The sequence below is a fragment of the Pleurodeles waltl genome, chromosome 12, assembly GCF_031143425.1.
Source record: "Pleurodeles waltl isolate 20211129_DDA chromosome 12, aPleWal1.hap1.20221129, whole genome shotgun sequence".
Classification (NCBI taxonomy): domain Eukaryota; kingdom Metazoa; phylum Chordata; class Amphibia; order Caudata; family Salamandridae; genus Pleurodeles; species Pleurodeles waltl.
Genome location: NC_090451.1, coordinates 80,255,280 through 80,270,840, shown reverse-complemented (window position 1 = coordinate 80,270,840; position 15,561 = coordinate 80,255,280).

Here is a 15,561-nt window from a genome sequence, read left to right as displayed (position 1 = left end):
AGGTGACCATCGATCAGGAGGGTTTCTGTGATGTCACCTGCCTGACCTGGCCACTCGGATGCTCCCAGTGGCCTCTGCACATTTCCCAGATGGCAGAATCAAGTGGCCACCTGGTGGAGCTCTGGGCACCACCCCTGGGATGGTGATGGATAAGGGAGTGGTCACTCCCCTTTCCTTTGTCCAGTTTCGCACCAGAGCAGGTACCAGGGGTCCCTGGACTGATACAAACCAGTTGTTGGAAATGGCCCTTTTTGCAGGGTTGACCCCAAACTTTTTGCCTTCTTCCTCCTATTTTTTCAGGTCTGTTTTTGCTGGTTTATTGTCTCTGCACACTTTACCACTGCTAATCAGTGATAAAGTGCAAATGCTCCCTATAGAAATTGTACTGTTGATTGGTTTATCCATGATTGGCATATTTGATTTACTGGTAAGTCCCTAGTAAAGTGCCCTCGAGGTGCCCAGGTCCTGTAAATCAAATGCTACTAGTGGGCCTGCAGCACTGGTTGTACCACCCACATTAGTAGCCCTGTAACCATGGCTCAGACCTGCCACTGCGGTGTCTGTGTGTGCAGTTTTACACTGCCAATTCAACTTGGCAAGTGTACCCACTTGCCAGGCCTAAACCTTCCCTTTTTTTATACATGTAAGGCACCCCTAAGTTAGGCCCTAGGTAGCCCCATGGGCAGGGTGCAGTGTATGTTTAAGATAGGACATGTACTGCTGTGTTTTACATGTCCTAACAGTGAAATACTGCCAAATGTGGATTTCACTGCACTGCAATGCCTATCTCTCTCATAGGTTAACATGGGGCTGCCTTTAATTAACTTTAAAGCGCAGATTCCCTTTGGGAGCAGATACAAATATGGAGATTAGGGTCTCTGAACTCACAATTTAAAAATACATCTTTTAATGAAGTTGGTTTTTAGATTGTTAGTTTGAAAAATCCACTTTTAGAAAGTAGGCATTTTCTTGCTTAATCCATTCTGTGACTCTGCATGTTTGTGGATTCCCCGTCTGGGTCAGTTTGACAGTTGGGCTGTTCACACCTCTCCTCTAGACAATGACACATAGTGGGCTGTGGTGTAGCCTGCATATCCTAATGAGCCATCTGTGCTGGAAGGGAGGGGAGGAGTGGTCACTCAGACCTGAAAGGACTGTACCTGGACAAGGAAGGGTCATGCAAACACTTGAGACTTTGCTTTGAAGCTTGCCAACTTCAAAGGCAGAAAGGGGTATAAGAAGAAGACCCAAAACCCCACACTGAGAATCTTTCCGGAATCAACAGGAACCTCTGCAAGGAGAAGAGCTGAAGAGCTGGACAAGGAGTATTGTCCCTTTGCTGTGTTGCTTTGCTGGACTGGCCTGCAGTTGCTGCTTCTGCCTAAAAGAGTGCAAAGGGTGAACTTTGCTGTGTGTCCTGCTTGAGAAAGTTCTCCAAGGGCTTGGAGTAGAGCTTGCCGCCGGCTGGAAGTCTCAGGGACACCAAAGGCTTCAGTTTCCTCGACCTGCAGCAAACTGGGAACTGTGTGTTTTGTGCTGCTCAAGAGGAGAAACCACTGCGACACTGCCAAAGACGCCGCTGGCCTGCACTTTGACCTGCCGATGCGGCACAGAGTCACATTGCCCCACTATGCACCATGACTCTGGTCTCACCGATGGCGTCATCAGACGACTTCACTGAGCCGCTGCTCGCACCACGACCTGTGGGCCCCGCACTCCGGCATCGCTAGCTCACACCGCAGCCTAAGCCTCCCCGACCCAGCCACTCCTGCGGACACCGGCCCCGCTGCCTGCACTGTGGCCTGTGGACACTGCTCGTGAGGAGCACGAAGCACTGTCCCGTCCCGCACCGCAGCCCCGGTCCACCGATGCCAGCACCATCGACTCCAGTGTCATCACCAGGCATCCCTACCTGCACCGTGGCCCGTGGACACCGTTCATGAGGGGAATGAAGCACCATCCCGCCCCGCCCCGCCCCGCTGACTTGGGCCAACCGACAACAGGGCTTCCACAACGACAACACCGCTGCCTGCACCGTGACCTGTGGACACCGCACGTTGCACCGCCCGCTTCATAGCTCAGCCCTGGTCACACCGACCTCGCTGGATGCCATCACCAAGCCGCTGCCTGCACCGTGACCCATGGGCACTGCACGTTGCATCACCCCGCTTTGCACCGCAGCCCCGGCGCCATCAACGCCGGCACCTCTCACTTCATCAGCCCGGAGTTCAATCCGCAAGGCGTGTGACTTCAAGACCCCACCGACTCTGAAACCGACACGCGACGCCACTCTCCAGAGCTCACCGCGAGGATCGCAAAGCCCAACAAATCCAAAGTACTGTTTGCGGGTCTTCCCGACACCGTAGCTGGCCCGCAACGCCGTGGCCGGCCTGAACTGTTGGCTTTGTTGCTCACAACGCCGTGATAGCCCCAGGTGGAGCTATTGTCTTCAAGAAACTGTATTTTTGAGTAAATCTTGCAAAATTCATATTTTTATTACTGTATGTTGGATTTTTATCGTATTTGGTCTTGTTTTAAATAGATAAATATTGGCTATTTTTCTAAAACTGGTGTGGTGTCCTTTTGTGTTATGTGCAAATGCTTTACACATTGCTTCTGAGATTGCTTGTGCCAAGCTACCAAGAGGGTGAGCAGGGATTATCTGAGTGGGTATCTCACTTATCCTGACTAGAGTGAGGGTCCCTACTTAGACTGGGTGCAAACCGACTGCCAACTAGAGACCCCATTTCTAACACCAGTTTATTCAAGGAGGACACCAAAATGTGCCCTTCAAAGAAAACCGGTAGCTTGGGGAGGCTACCCCTCCCAAGCCATGTAACACCCATTTCCAAGGGAGAGGGTGTTGTCTCCCTCTCCCACAGGAAATCCTTTGTTCTGCCTTCCCCTGCCTGAACTGATCAAGCAGCAGGATGGATGAAACCTGTCTGAGGGGTGGCAGCAGCACGGGCTGCCTGGAAAACCCCTGAAGACTGGTAGGGGCAATACTAGGGGGGGTCCTCAAAGGAGCCCCCAGAGTGCATGGAATCATACAACCAATACTGGCAACAGTATTGGGGTATGATTCTGACGTGTTTGATACCAAACATGCCCAGGTTCGGGGTCACCATTGTGTAGCTGGGCACAGTAGTGATTTGTGTTCAGTACATGGGTAAAATGGCGTCCCTGCACTTACGAAGCCCAGTGTAATAGAACTGGAGTTCGTAGGGGCACCTCTGCTCATGCAGGTGTGTCCTCACACAGGGACCTGTACCCTGCCCTCTGGGCTAGGAGGGACTACCACAGGGGTGACTTACAGTGACGTGGTGCAGTGACCGGTGGTGAAAAGGTGCATGCACCTTTTCAGGCAGGCTTCAATGGCATGCCTGCAGACACATTTTGCATGGCCTTCCATGGGAGGCATAATACACGCTGCAGCCCATGGGGAACCCCTGGTGCCCCATTGTCCTGGGTACCTAAGTACCATATACTAGGGACTTATAAGGGGGCTCCAATTGTGGGGTGTGCAAAGTCCTTGGCAACCAAATTTAGAGGGAGAGAGTACAATCACTGGGGTCCTGGTTAGCAGAATCCCAGTGAAAACAGTCAAAGCATACTGACTCCATCACCGACGTCATCAGCACCCATGCTCTCGCATCCACTGACTACATACTCCTTGGGGACCTAAACTTCCACCTCGAGAACACCAACGACAACACCGCCACCCTGCTCGACAACCTCTCCAACCTCGGCCTCAAACAGCTCGTCACAACACCGACCCACTCAACAAGACACACACTCAACCCTATTTTCAACACCAGCAATCACGTCTCCTTCAGCCACACCACCGAACTCCACTGGATAGACCAATGCTGCATCCACTTCTCCTTCAAGAAACCCACAACACACCACTACCCACAACGGATCCCCCACCACAGTTGGAACAAGGTCACCGAAGACCAACTTATCGCGACCCTCTCCCGGAACCCACCCATCGACACCACCGACACTGATGCAGCTGCCCGCAACCTCAGGCAATGGGTCAACACCTGTGCCAATACTTTTGCCCCAATCAAGAATCCCTCCAACAGATGGACCGACAGAAAGGCCTTCTGGTTTACTGCTGACCTCCACAAATCTAAACAAATCTGCTGAAGACTCGAAAGAAAGTGGCGCCAAGATCAGACTCTGTAGAACCACACAATCTTCAAAAGCGCCATCTGCAGACACCACCAACTCATCCGAGTCGCCAAGAGAACCACCTTCAAAGACCGAATCAACAACAACGCACACAGCCACAAGGAGCTCTTCAACGTCGTGAAGGAACTCTCCAACCCCAGCTCCAAAGCCAACGACATCCTGCCATCTCAAGACCTCTGCGAATCCCTAGCCTCCTACTTCCACCACAAGATTGCAGACATCCACAACAGCTTCAGCACCCAGACCTCCCTTTTGTCCCCCCCACCCCCCGGCAACCACCAACACCACAGGTTCACCTCCGACCAACCTCCTGCTCTCCTGGACCCCCGTCAACGACAACGACACCATCAAAATCATGAACACCATCCACTCTGGCTCTCCATCTGACCCCTGCCCTCACCACATCCTCAACAAAGCAAGCTCCATCATCGCACCCCAACTACGGAAAATCATCAACAGCTCCTTCGAGTCCGCCACCTTCCCGGAGAGCTGGAAACATGCTGAGATCAACGCCCTCCTCAAAAAACCCAACGCAGACCCAAAGGACCTCAAGAACTTCCGGCCTATCTCCCTATTCCCCTTCCCGGCAAAAGTCATTGAGAAGGGTGTCAACAGAGAACTAACCCGCTTCCTCGAGGAGAACTGCACCCTGGACCCTTCCCAATCTGGATTCTGCAGCAACCACAGTACCGAAACCGCCCTCATCGCCGCCACTGACATCAGAACCATACTGGACAATGGCGAAACCGCAGCTCTCATCCTCCTCGACCTCTCGGCCGCGATTGACACCGTCTGCCACCACACCCTACGCTCACGCCTCAGCAATGCAGGAATCCGGGACAGAGCCCTGGACTGGGTCACCTCCTATCTCACTGGCAGAACCCAGAGAATCCACCTCCCCATTCTGCTCTGAGGCCAACAAAATCATCTGCGGTGTACCCCAGGGTTGGTCCCTCAGCCCGACCCTCTTCAACGTCTACATGGCCCTGCTTGCTAAAATCGCCCGATCCCACAAACCTCAACGTCATCTCATACACCGACGACACCCAGCTGCTCCTGTCCCTCACCAAGGACTCCACCAAGATCTACCTCAACAAAGGAATGAAGGCCATCGCCGAATGGATGAAGAGCAGCTGCCTCAAACTCAATTCCAACAAGACGGAAGTCCTCATCTTCAGCTCCACCCCTTCTGCATGGGATGACTCCTGGTGGCCTGCCACTCTCAGAGCCGCTCCGACTCCCACCGACCACGCACACAACCTAGAATTCATCTTGGACTCCTCATTATCCATGAGCCAGCAAGTCAACGCCATCTCTTCCTCCTGCTTCAACACTCTGCATGCTCCGAAAGATCTACAAATGGATACCCACTAAAACCAGAAGAACAGTCACCCAAGCCCTCGTAAGCAGCAAACTGGACTACGGCAATGCCCTCTACGCAGGAACCACGGCCAAATTCCAGAAGAGGCTGCAACGCATCCAGAACGCCTCCGCACGCCTCATCCTGGACATCCTGCGGCACTGCCACATCACAGACCACCTGAGAAACTTGCACTGGCTCCCAGTCAACAAGAGAATCACCTTCAAACGCCTCACCCAAGCTTACAAAGCATTGCACAATACCAGGCCAGAATACCTCAACAGTCAGCTCTCCTTCCACACCCCGACCCGGCCTCTGTGCTCCGCCGCCCTCGCAACCGTCCCACGCATCCGCAGAACTACAACCGGCAGTAGATCATTCTTGCACCTCGCCGCCAAAACGTGGAACACTCTTCCCACCCATCTGCGCCAGACCAAAGACCTACTTACCTTCAGGAAACTTCTGTTCGAGCAGTAGCAGCACCTATCCCCACCTCTTATCCCCCCCCCCCATAGCGCCTTGAGACCCTCACGGGTGAATAGTGCACTTTACAAATTCCTGATAGATTGATTGATAGTTGGAAGTTTTGTAATGTGCTGTGCGTGGCCTTTTGGATACTTTAAAGCTCTACAAGGGAAAAGATGGTGTATAATCAGAGGCGGAGCTTTCAATGGTGCGGTCGCCTGCAGTCTGGGGCTGTGAGGAGTCTGTCTACCCCAATTGTGGATTTATTTCAATGCCTAACGGGGCACATTGTGTACAATAGAAAAACAATGAAGCTGCATTGCGTGGCCACTCCGATGTTCAGCAATCATGGCCCAGTATGTCTATGACCAAGCGTCAATATTTCAGTTTTAGAAATTTCCAGAAATTCATGTGGTTGTGTTCAGATCTCAACGAGGTATTTCGGTATTTTCAGTCTTGGACCTTGTGCTTTGTGATCCGTGCCTGTGTCCTGCCCACATGAACGACCATTGTTGGATCAAGTGGGCAGCTGACGACTGGAGGGTTCTAGATGGATTAAAGCAAGGAGCTCGTTTCTGCAGATACGTTGGGCCTTTTTTCCACCTCAGGCTACTTTGTGGACGGTTCATAGAACCTTGAATGTGATCCTGGCTGCTCTTTAGAGATGTAATGTTTGTGCTTGAGATTTAACCCAGATCTGTGACTGGGGGTGAGTGTTTGAAAAGTTTCAACACTCCGTCCACCATCCTTTTGTGTTGCTAAAGTTGCCCTAAGTGGGAAGGGTATGCCCAGACGTGGGTCCCTTGCTCACTGTGCTACTGGATTCAAGCTAGCCTAGCTGATGAAGGGTGATACCCTGAAACCGGTCCTAGGATGCTTGTTTCCGGTCCAGGGAGGACCTGGCTTGGCAGTTAGGGCTGGACTGTTTCCATGGGGAACAGGGTCAAGACTGATTTGCATATGGCTGGGTCCAAACTGGGGTGGCATAGTGAGCAAAAGAACGATGGATTAAACCCAGATCTGTGACTGGGGGTGAGTGTTTGAAAAGTTTCAACATTCCGTCCATCATCCTTTTGTGTTGCTGTGCTTGGCATTGCTCAGTTGATTACTTATTTACTGTGCAGTTGTGAACATCGCAAACATAGCCCGTGGTGTTAGAGCACCTTACAATGACGAGTGCAAAAGTTACAAGATGAATTAGGGAAATACAGATGTCCAAAATAAAATGAAAATGGCGAATGAACTATTAGTTACCATGGCAACATTATACTTCTTCTGTCTTCTGAATTTATTCCTGCTTGTGTTGGACGGGTGTTCCAAGTGTTGCTCAGTTGATTGCTTTTGCTCCTGTCTGCTGGATTTGTTCCTGCTGCTCGGTATTACTATTTTTAGTTCTGATGGCAGGTATGTTGGTCATTAAATCTAAGTATGTACTACTGTGGAATACAGTTAGGTTCTCAGTTACATGGCCAACGTACTCGTTATATAGTTCTTAAGTCCACCTCTTCGGGTAAATAAATAGGGAAGTTGAGGTCAATGCCAGCGTTATAGATAGATGTGTATGCCACTCATCCATGGCATGAGATTGGCACAGATGTGGAAATTCAAGCTGGAAATCTCCCCAACGCAGATCTAAAATTAAAATCCCTTTGCTTTGGCGAGTGGTCAAAGTATCTCAGTCAGTTACACCCTCCATATTTCAGCCAAGGCCTCCTTGCCTCATTTATTGATGTGTGTATGTTTTTTTAGGTACGCATCTGATGTTATTCTTGTGTCCCCTTGTGGGCATGAAGAACGAGTGCAGATATTTACGCATTCCTTGACTTGTGACTGACTCTTCCCCGGCCCATACCAGCCATTCAGAGGCACTGAGCAGCTGGATCTTCGTGGTTACCAAGAGGACAGTCTGCCAGGGAATTTCCCGGGTGCAAGGGTAGGCAGCCTGCCTGCTGCAGAGGTCTGCAATGCCTCCCTCGAGGTCTGTGTATGTGAAATAGGACTCGGGTGCTTCGAACACATACATTTCTGTCAGGTTATGCAGGGCTATTGCACACTGGAAGTGTCACAGCCCTGGACTGATAATCTTCGCAGAGCAGGAAGTAGGGTGATGTATTACCAAGAATGGGTTACAATGATGTATAGCCTATGGGTAGAATTGCAGCTCTTCAGCAATGTTCGTTGTCCACTAGAAGGACGTGAAAATGGAGGTCTGCATTATACAGCAGCGTACGCAAATTGTGAGGGACATTCTGCGGCAATATTATTTTGTTCTTTTGTCATTTTAACCAACATTCAAAGAGACGGAATACCAATGCTATCAAAAATAGTTTTTTCAGACTGAAGGCAAAAACCCTTCTGCAATGCTTAAGTTGATAGTATTAATGCTATCAGGGCAAAGTTTCACATCACTAGTACCAGTTTAAAACCTGAATACATCAAGGAGCAACAAAAAAGTGACTTGTTAAAATTATCTTTCAGTGCATTCTGAGTTTTTGTAACTTTTCATCCATTTTAAGTAGAAACGTACTATTTTTTGCTTTCATAAGCAAATAGTGCAGCAGATAGTGGAATATGCAGCAGGTGCAGTGGCCTGCACCATCACATGATTCCTGTGACAGTGGCGTAGAGCAGTAGCCACAGTGGGTATTAGTCCCCTCTGCAGAGTACCAAAAAATCTGCGTCAAGCATGTTCATGACTCTCCTGTAAGGAAACTGTGGTTTACAAAACTATTATTTAGGAGTTTATTAAAAGTGTTTGAGTTTTCCAGAGCAATAAAAAATGCAAGTGGCCGCTTTCCAGTGTTTAATCGTTACAGAAATCCTAGTATACAATGTGCTTAGATTCTAGTTGTCACTAACCACCCAGTAAACATCCAAAATAGCATTGAATTGCTGGGTTAGTGGCTTTTGCTGCCGAAATAGGGACCGAGGTTCAAATTTAGGTCTCAGCTCAACACCCTTCGATTCTGAGCAAAGCACTTAATCGCATGAGGATAAAGAAAAATTACTGTCGGGATGTATTGTTAAGTACTCTAATGCCTTTGGGCCAGGTTAGCGCTAGAAAAAACTGCAGCTATCGGAGGCTATTTCAAAGCCATAACAATAATTTGCGGGCTCTGCGTATTCGTATTTTGTGCCAGATTTCGCTCGTACAGTTTTTACTGGAATGTTACACAGTGTGCCTGGGCCGTCAGCCAGGGGGTTTATATGTTCCTTCTACGATATGATTGACTACTTCCCATACGTGAGCAGGTTTTGTTTATCCTCTCCACTCCGTGCACCCGATTGGCTAGAGTCGGAACTGTGGTTGGTAAATGATTGGTCGGTGGCAGGCGACCATTGAAACTATTTTATGTAGGCTCTCATTGGCTGCTGAAAGAGTACATTCTTGACGTTAGCTTCTCCGCGTGCTGCTTGGGTGGCGGAGTGTTTGTTTCTGCACCGAGCAACATCCAGAAGCCCATGTGCTTAGAGAGAGTGAATAAATAAACCTCCAGTCAGATGGCGGCTGATGCAATATTACGAGCACAACTGCCTTGCCTGCACCCGCCTACTTAAAATTAAAAGCATGCCCCAGGTCAGTAGTTTCTAGTCTGTGACTCTACCCGAAGGACCTTGACCAACACTGTGGCCCTCGACTGGCTCCCGGTGGATTTGCTTAAAGGCCTGAGGACTGGGTTGCAGTCAATCACGTGCCAGTGGGGCGCCTTTGTTCGATCACCTGCATGTTTTTTTAGAACGGACCTTGTCTACTCCAGGCAGGACAGCATGACCGGTATACAAGTCGCAAAGCAGGGAAGACGGAGTGGTCTTCTGGGCCATTCACTTATGACCCGTGTTTGCTGAATGCATGGCAAACACAAGTGTTCAGTGCTGCACATCAGCACTGTGATCGCGGATCAAAGCATAGAGTTCTGCACGGAGATAGTACGTGCCCTGAGTAATCACATGCACCAGTTCTTTTCTCCCATGCAGTTCTCCACAGTAATCGCAGTGTGATCAGGTGCATGCAGGTTAGGGTGACCACCTGGCATTGAGGCAAATTCTGGACAGGACTGTAAAAAATTCAGGACAAAGGGTCAAAATTCAGGACAAAAATTCTGGACAAAGGCTCAAAATTCAGGACAAAAATTCAAGAACAAACGTCAGTTTTACAGACACACGCAAGAGAGGCCATGCCTCACTATGTTGTCAGTGCATTTATGTACTCTTTTTTAACATAGCACTATTTATTTACTGTGGACCTTTTGTGATTGCCTCCTGGTGTGCTACATTCAGGTGTCACATTACGTCCTTGTTCAGTAGTAAATTAATGCCCTTCACGGCAAGGCCATCACCCCTACCCAAATCTACCCGATCTTTCCTGAAGAGAAATTAACAGCAACATTTTGATTAAGTTTCTGAACATTTCAAAACCCCTGGCAAACAGTTTGGGAAACATTAAGGTAATTAACCTTATGCTAGTTTAAACAAATTGAACAAAAACATCTGGCTTACCCCAACCGCCCATGGACTTTCAACCTAATTTTTTTTAAAGAGGTAGGGCAGATGGTGTGGGTGACAGTCTCACGTTTAATGACAGGATGTGATGTACCCATAACTTGTCTGTAGTCTCACTGCACTAGAGTGTATGTTTGGGACTCTACATTTATCTCAGAAATTGGAGCCCGGACTACCAATCAAAGATAACAAAAGAGTAGGATGAAATCGAGATCAAATGGGAGATCCGCGGCAAGTAATTTAAAGGGTTGTTGCTAACAACTGGATAAATAAAGAAGAGAAGAACAAGGTGGGACAATTCCTAAAATCAGACAAGATGGGTCCACCAAGACTATTTGAAGGTATTGGGTACCTGGGGAGTGGTCTGCACACAGGAGCGAAACAGAAGGGGCACTGTCAAGTGGTTGAACAATCAACACCCATCCACCTTGGCAAACTCTTCTGGTGCAATGGTTCGCTGTTAGTGCTTGTGAAGGGTGAGCAGGGGCCAGACCCCTTGCAAGGTTGTGCAAGGCAATTGCCCGCTTAGTCCAGGTCTTTATATGGTTTTGAAATTGAGCAAAAGCCAAACTAGAGATCTGGGTTATCCCTAAGTGTAAAGTACACATAGAATCTTCAAAATATTTGGGATGTAAATTGCACAAACAAAATTTACAAATTTTAAAATTGAATTAGTGTTTCTTTAACATATGGCACTGTTTTCACCTTCATACACAATTAGATCTCAGATTAAACTGGGAACCAGTTACCTTTTGATACCTAGTGATTAATATCTACCATTCTTACACTGATTTCCAGGATGAAAATCTCGGCAGAGCGAACGGTCCCTCCAAGCCCAGTTTGCTTTTTGGTCTTCTCTTCTGCTTTCTGTAGAGGCTATGTGGCACTAGAGAAGATGGTGTGCTACCCCAATGATAGTATTATTTTGCAAACCTTCCCCTGCTCGTCCTTCATTCCTTCTTCAGACAGGCCACACATCTGATTTGGTCGCTGCAGCGCCATCAGGAGCTCTTTCCACTCTAAACCTAACTGTGACTGCGGGTGGATTAGATCTTCTAGACTTAGAATGATTTTATTCAGCTGCAGATGTCCAATGGGTGGCTCACTGGCTTTCTGCCCACCTCCCTGCATGAGATGGGGTTTACCAGTAAAGACTTTTAAGGAAGGCTTAAGGCACTGCTCATCGTTTCCTACTGACCATTCTATGGATCACCATCTGGGGTTATCATGCATGGCTTTCTCTTGCCTTGCCAGAACCTGTAAACTCACTTTCACGAAGAAACCCTATGCTCCTGCACTACCTTTGCTAAGCCTTCCCACTCGCACAGGATGGCTGTGCTCAGAGCAACTCCATCAGTGGCATGTTGCAGGTGTCTTAAAATTGGGGACGGTTTCTGAACAGTGAGCTACTAAATTTCCAAACCCTTGTGGCAGACTACCATCTTCACCATAGTCAACTCCTTACTTACAACCACCTTAAATAATCATTAAATGCCCTATTTCATGTCTGCTACCTAGCACTAACCCTACAAGAGGTGTGCCAGAAGCTCTGTACCATAGGAAATGGTGGCAAACTGATAGAATGGGTGTACAGACCTATCTTGCAACATGGAAACCACTCCAGGTCTTCTTGTCATACTACCTGGGTGATTGATGTAGCCAAACCTCTGCAAGATATGGACTAAAATACTGGACTTTCCCCACAAAGTACCCACAGCTGTCACTTTAAGGAAATTCATAGTGCTTCCTTGTGAATGCATTCTGCCCGTTGCTTGCCATTGGCCTTGTGGTTTGTAACTCACAATTTGTTGCTTTCAATTTGCTGGCTTTATTTGTTTTAGGCTATGCAGCTTGAATCCGTCCCTTCCCTTGCCAAAACCTTATTTACAGTATCCTGCCGAGTTCTCCCTTTCTGTAAACAGGCCTGTAAATCTTGTTCTTTTCTTATCATATTTGCTGTGCATTCAAAGAACAAAGTCAAATGTCAGGCTCTGTCTTCGGTGGGACCTTAGTGTTTACTTTCCTTTCTCTGACTTCAAAGTGAGAGGATTTATGCAACAATCTTGCTGGATACTGGGGTTAGGAAAGAGTTTTTTCTATCACATGACACCATTTAAATAGACTTCAGAATATATCAGAATTTCACCCTACTCTGTATCACTCCACTTTACGCCACTCCATGCCACTGTTCTCTTCTCCATTCGGAACCACTTCACATTATGCCACTGCTCTCTATGCTACTTCACACTATGCCTCTCTACTCTACTCTGTTCTACTCTACTCTAAGCCACTGCACTTTGCGCCTCTCTACACCACTGCGCTCTGCTCGTCTGCACACCATACCACTCCAGTCTAGGCAACACCAATCTAATCCGCACAACTCCACTCTCTGCCACTCTGCAACGCTGCACTGTACGCCACTGCACTCTAAGCTAATACACTCTATGCTAATGCACTTTACTCTGTAACACTCAACTCTATGCCCCTGCACTCTACAGCAATACACTGTACATCATTCTAATCTACTCTGCACTCTACACTACTTTACTCTATGCCATCACACACTATGCCACTTTATGCAACTCCACTCTAACCTGCACTGCTCCACTCTAAGCCACCTCACTCTACTGTGAAATAATCTACTTTATGCCACTGCACTCTGTGCCACTGCATTCTATGCCACTGCACTCTACCCTGCACCTCTCCACTCTATGCAACTGCACTCTACTCTGAAACAATCTATTCTACGCCACTGTACTCTATACCACTCTGACCACTGCACTCTAGTTCAGTGCACTCTACACCACTGCAAGCTGACACTCTGCAACACTGCTCTGGCCGCCACTATACTCTACACCACTCTGCCCTGTACTACTGCATTTTGCACCAATATACTCTATTCCACTGCATTCTATGCCACTCTACTCTGCCCAATGCCACTCTGTGCAACTGCACTCTACACCAGTGCACTCTAAACAACTGCACTGCCCTTTACTCTGCACCACTGTACTCTATGCCACTGTTCTCTGTACCACTCTACACCACTGCACTGACACTCTACTCTGCAACTCTGCACTCTACACCACTCTACTCTATGCCACTGCACTCTAGGCACTATACTCAACTCTACAATACTCCACTCTGCACCACTCTACACCACTACACTATATGCCACGAGTCTACTCTGCACTCTATGACACTGCACCACTCTGCATTACTGCACTCTCTGCTACTCTATTGTATGCCACTGTACTCCACTGCACTCTATGTAACTCTACCCCATGCCACTCTATGCCACTGCACTCTGCGCCAATGCACTCTAAACAACTGCACTGTACGCCACTGCCCTCTACTCTGTACCACTGTACTCTACGCCACTGCTCTGTGCCACTCTACTCCACTCTACATCACTGCACTGACACTCTACTCTGCAGTGTTCCACTCTCCACCACCATACTATACACCAATGTAATATGTACTACTGCATTCTATGCCACTGCACTCTATGCCACTCTACTCTGCATTCCACAGCACTTTGCCCTACTCTGCACCACTCTACACTACACCACTGCACTCCCTGCAATGTGAGTCTACTCTGCAATCTATGCCACTGCACCACTCTACACTACTGCTCTCTCTGCTACTCTATTGTATGCCACTCTACTCCACTGCACTCTATGCCACTCTACTCTGTCCCATGCCACTCCATGCCACTGCACTCTAAACCACTGCACTCTACGCTAACTCACTCTAAAAAATTGCACTGTACCCCACTGCACTGTACTTTGCACCACTGGGCTCTACGCCACTGCTCCTATGCTACTCTACTCCACTCCACACCACTATGCCACTAACTTTAAGCCATGCTGAACAGCAGCTACTCTGGTGTATAACATGGCTAATGGCTAAAACACACTAGCAAAGCCAATAACTCTTTCGTAGATGAGACCTATTGGCTTTGCCAATGTTTGTTAGTACTATGAGGTACAGAGGTACCTGAAAGAACTGTGAAAAATACAATTACATCATAATAAAGGCTGCTACAAAATGCGCAAATACATTTCGGTTAAATTAAAAAAAAGTGCTTCTCAAATACAGATTTGAATAATATACAGTTTATACCTAGTGATAAAAAAAATTATAACACTCCATTAAAACCACACACTCCACAGCTCACCTTGGAACACCATTACAATACCTCTCTGAAAGAAATATCTTTGCCACCAGAAAACTTCAAGTGACTCCTTTTAGTAAAGTCAATGCAGGTTTTCAAGCCCTTTTGTATTTGCAGATTTACCAGTTGCCCACATTTGCATGTCTTTAGGGAAGGAGACCCCCTGGCAAGAAGGCCTTTTCTTATCTGTCTGCCCCTCCCTCCCTCAGAGCACAGGAGACCCCCTGCCTTACAGCCCAGCTGGGGAAACTCCTCTGCCCCTAATTTCGCCCTGCCTCCATTGCCCTTTATGTGAAAGGCTAAAATTACGGACAAATGCCGTCCGTTAAAGCTTTCATCACGGACAACGGACAGCAGGGCGAAATTACGGACAGTCCGTGAAATTTACGGACGGGTGGTCACCCTAATGCAGGTCTCTACTTAGATATCATGGTGTGCATTCAGATCAAATACGTGTAGTTGTGTACAAAGCCAGGTAGCACTGTGCACTCTACAATCACAGGTGTGTGCATGTAGTGCTGGTCAGTGGTAACACTGTCTTCAGTAACTGCATGCACCCAGGTCAGCATAGTGGGTAGCACTAGGCGCTCAGCATTTACATTCATGCAGTTCTGGGAAGAGATGCATGCAGGGCCGGTCAGTGGTAGCACCGTCTGTTTTCTGTAACTGCATCAGTGCTTAATTTGTGCTTGTTTCCGGTGCTGAGCAGCGGCACTTATTTATCAGGGCCGGCGCTTATTCGTCTGCCTAAAGCATTTACTGCGAGCAAAAGACACATATGGGGAAGACAAAAACGAAAAAGCGTCACAATGTGAGAAAGCAGAAAGCTGCAAGAGTGAGCTGAAGGGGCAGGGAGTGGCTTTAA